Raw genomic sequence first — 4,756 nt, 5'->3', positions numbered from 1 at the left:
TGTAGGCTGTGGTTAAGCTCTGCAGGCCTGTTCTGCAGCCTGTAGTTGGATGTCATCCCCAGCCTCTTAGCTTTGAGCTGGTTCTCCCGTAAATATTTACATAAAACTCCTTTCCTATTTAATCAGCCAACACCAATTTCTGATGCCACACAAAATGTTTTATGAAAACTCTTTTGCGTTACCTATGAGAAGAATGGCTCAGTTTTCCGAAGTTACTCTTTTATATTTAGCCCAGGCATTATTTACCACATAATGTTACTTGTAGATTTTGATCAGTGGCTTTTAGTTCAAAGTTAGACTGTGTTTCCAAAATATTAATGAAAATGCCATGAGTAAACCATGGAATAAGTTGTGTTCAAAATTCCAAATGTAATGGCTCTCGTAAAGAGAGGGCCCAATGAGACAAGATGTTTGGCTTTATATTTAGAAAAGAGTAAAGATTCTGATTAGCAGTCCAGGGTCTCTAAGTCATACTCCAGAGGAGTCCTCCTTTAATTTTTACCTGTACGATAGGGATAACAAGACCGGTATTACAGGTATATTGTGAAGGACCTGAGCCCCACATCATTCATACCAAGCAACATTCTCTAAATTTTACAAATATATAAGAATATAAGCTAGGAGATGCAGGCAAATTTTACTAAGCCAAGGGGTGAAGGAGAGGGGAGGGGTGGTGGATACTAATCTAATCAAAGCTTGCAGAGATCTTCATTGATTATGGGTAAATGATCATTAGGATTCCACCGTGATCTACTTTTATCACAATCAAGATACTGAACACCTTGTCTAACGAAAGGAAATTCTTTTTTTCTATAGCACACTGTTGACAAAGTAAGTCAACTTAGAAAAAAAATATTCCAATAACTATCTCATCTAAAAGGAGGAGAAAATTATTTAAATATAGACTTTGATGGGAAGAAATCTCCCTATTTGGTACTCCTGGGGTAATAAAGATTTTATTCTTGAAAGCCTAAACTAACAAGACTAAAACAGTTACTGAATACATTTACCATTCCGCATATATGACAAATAATCAATGTGCCAGAGCAAATCCATGTCCAAAGGAATTGGCGTGTTTACCCAAAGGTTTATTGAGCAACTACTCTGTGCCTCCTGACAAGGTGATTCACAAGCAAAATCATAAAGAAGGTATAAAGTTGTCATCAATGCCTTTTCTCTTGGCAACTTCTCTGTCTCCTCTGGATACCCAGCTCCCTCTGCTGCCTCCCACTGCTCAGGAAATCCCATTATCACCATCACTATCCCCAGCTGAAGCACCCATCTCTGGCCTGCCTTTCCAGTTAGGTCTCAACCTCTAGATTTCTCTCCACTCCTTTTCCTAACAAGACTGACCTCTCTGGTGTGTCCTGGAAGAAAGTGCTCTTATCTTTTGGAGGATTATTAGCTCCAGCTACCATGACAAAATACCACAGACTGGGGCTTCCCTGGTGGTGCAGTGGTTGACAGTCCGCCTGCCAATGCAGGGGACACAGGTTCGTGCCCCAGTCTGGGAAGATCCCACATGCCTCGGAGCAGCTGGGCCCGTGAGCCATGGCCACTAAGCCTGTGCGTCCGGAGCCTGTGCTCCGCAACGGGAGAGGCCACAACAGTGAGAGGCCCACGTACCGCCAAAAAATAATAATAATAAATACCACAGACTGCGTGACTTAAAATTCATTTTCTCACAGATCTGGAGGCTAGAAGTCCAAGATCAAGGTTCCTGACTTGCAAACAGCTACCTTGCCTTTCTTTGGTGCATGGTATGGGGCAGGGGAGAGAGACAGAGAGAGGAAGCTCTCTGGTGTCACTTTTCATAAGGACACAAATCCTACTGGATCAAGGCCACACCCTTGTGAACTTATTTAACCTTAATTGCTTCCTCAGGGGCGCCATCTCCAAATACCTCCACAGTGGGGGGTTAGGGCTTCAACATGAATTTATAGGGAGTGGAGACATACAAATATTCAGTCCATAACAGACAGGAAACGGTTAACTCAAACACAACACATGATGAAAGGATTTCAACCCTCTGCACAGAATGCACCTTCTGGCAGGGAATAATTGCTTAATAACCATGGGAAAGAATTTCTAACAACTCAGGAGGGTAAGTACAGCCTGCACTTACCACATGCTTCCTGTGTCTACCCGACTCCACTGGGTGCAAAGCACACTCTCATCCGGTTTGCAGTTGTTTTACTGTTCTTGCTTCTTCAGCGTGGGTCATGAATATGCAGTAAACCCCTCCACTGGTGGCAGGGCATGTGGTCACACACTGCATCCCCAGACCTTCAGGCCACGGGCCATTTCTGGTCCTGAACCATGCCAGGGTTTCAAGTCCACAAATAAAAAGGAGGACACCCTCTCCCCTGGTCTGGAAGTACACCATACAGCCATGCCTGGATTGTATTCCAAATTTTCTAAATCATTTATGCTTGTGCATACACAGCAAGACACACAAACTTCCATATTCTTGGCCTCTAAGTTTTTCCTTCTATATTTACCTGCCTTTGGGGGAATTAAATTACATTATATTACCATGTAGTAGATACAGATGGTATTTAGAAATCTTAAAGGTGGGAGAGGGTACCCGGCTGGCGGCCTCAGCCCAGATCTCTCGGCGCTGCAACCCTGCGCCTCTCCCGCCCTTGTCTCAGTCTCTGCGGCCCCAAGCACGGCGGAGGCAGCAGAGCTGTGGGCCACTGTATCTGGAGCAGAAAAATTATTATGCCTCTGTTCCCTTGGGACTCATTAGAAATTGGACAGTGACATCTTCTGGGATTTAGGCTGCTGTGTGCAGACTGGTGCCTAAAATGGAAGTAGATATTAATGGAGAGTCCAGAAGTCCCCGACTACCCTGCCCTTGCCCGTGGCTGAGGTGAGCTCCTGGGAAAGGCAGAGGCGGAGAAGCCCCACTGTTCCAGCGCTCAGTGCTCGCCGATGCGCCGGACTGTGTCAGGCTACCAGATTCTCCACGTGGACTCTATCTGGCTGACTTCACGACTGGTGAGGAACTCCCGAAGTTAGCCCAGAAGTGCACCGGAGGTAAAGAGAGTAAGGGAGAAGCCGTGCCTTCCTTGCGCTCGGAACAGCTGGATGCAGGACTTGCGTATTCCTCTCATTTGTATAAAACCAGAGTAGGTACTACCTGCAGTAGGAGATTCCAGCTGTCAATGGCAGGAGGCGAAGGCGGATGCCCAGCCCAGGAGACAAGTGCACTAAATCTTATGAACCTTAAAAAGGCCCTCCATGGGCCTCTGCCACTTTGTCTTCTTAAAGGTAAGAGGGCTCACTCCAAATCTCTGGACTATCTCAATCTAGATAAAATGAACATCAAGGAGCCACTGACAAAGAAGCGCTACAGTACCAGCTTCAACACTTAACCCTCAGAGGGGACCGTGTGTTTGCTAGGAATAATACGTGAGTGACTTACAGAGAGTGTAAACCAGTTTAGGTCAGACTACGCTTGGCTTGAAAATTCCACTGTTGTACTCTGTACAGGACTGTTTACATTATAGATGGTTAAATCAACTAAGTGCTCCTGGAACATAAAAATTGGATCAAATTTTGAATACAGGAATGAAATCACAGGTACTTGAGGCAAAATCATTCTAGAGCACGCAACTGCAAGGAAAACAGAATGTTGACCATTCGTTTGCATAGCTTTTTAGCTAGGAAAAAAAGGCTTTGGTACAGTAATATCATCTTTAAAATTCTGCTACTCAAATTGGGGATCTTATCTGCTTGGTTGTTTCTGACTTGGTATGATTCATTAGAAATTTATATCTTAAGTACTCAAGTACTTCTTTAATCTCTGTATTTTACTATAAAATATATGTAGTTATTTATGAAATTTAGAACTTGAACATTGCTAAATCCGACTTTATTTTTATATATTGAGTTTAAATATTTTATAACTGGTTTTGCACTGAAAAAATTAACATTCCAAACTGACAAGAGAACAATCTTTCTTCACTTGCCTCAGTAATATTATTGAGCAATGAATTTTTTTGTTTCTGCATGAAAAGTTATTGATCTCTAAATTATTTCTTTATAGCATTATTAAAGTGTGTCTTCATAAAATTAAATTGGGGATACAAAATATTTATTTTACAACGGGTGGGGGGAAACTTTACTGGAAAATTTCCAACATGAAGTTTTCATAAGTTGAAAAGTTTCCTTAGTGCTTATTTTCTAATTTAAAATTCATCTGGAACTTTAAAATGGAAAGGATTCTTTAAATTGTGGATTATAGGCATAACACTGTTTGCATCTGAATGTTCTGTAAGTGAATGGAACTCTAATAGAGGAATTCATGATTTCTACTCTCAAATGCTCAAACTAAGTATGAAGTGATACCATTCAGCATGGCATCGGGTCGTTTCAGTTTTACTTCTGTGCAGCACGGGCACTCAGTGAAATTCCAGTTTCTAGGATTAGTGCAGGAGCCTAAAGTGCCTCTACAGTTTTAATGAGTTAATCCTGGATTACTTAACAATTTATGTCAATTGCACTGGTTTAATTTGTTGCTAAAGGAATAATACCCTGGCTTTAGTAACAATTGCAGCTCAACTATTCCTGAATATATTTTGGGGCAAAAAAAGTATGTAATTTACCTTTTGTAAAAGTTTCTATTTTTTTTCTTTTTTGACTCTTGAAGGTGCAATTTATTACTGAATTGGCATTTCTGGCAGCATAGACCTCCTTTTCTTCTTTTATAAATTTACTTATTTTTGGCTGTGTTGGGTCTTAGTAGCTG

General features: G+C 41.8%; 1 pseudogene; it reads left to right on the top strand.

Annotated features, from left to right (window-relative positions):
* The first annotated feature begins 2,810 nt into the window (after positions 1–2,810).
* LOC116742176 lies at positions 2,811–3,421 on the top strand (annotated as a pseudogene).
* Positions 3,422–4,756: the final 1,335 nt, after the last annotated feature.

Source organism: Phocoena sinus, chromosome 17, assembly GCF_008692025.1.
Source record: "Phocoena sinus isolate mPhoSin1 chromosome 17, mPhoSin1.pri, whole genome shotgun sequence".
In the NCBI taxonomy this organism is placed as follows: Eukaryota; Metazoa; Chordata; class Mammalia; order Artiodactyla; family Phocoenidae; genus Phocoena; species Phocoena sinus.
The sequence above is the reverse complement of the archived record's forward strand: the minus strand, read 5'-3'. Positions and strand labels throughout refer to the sequence as shown.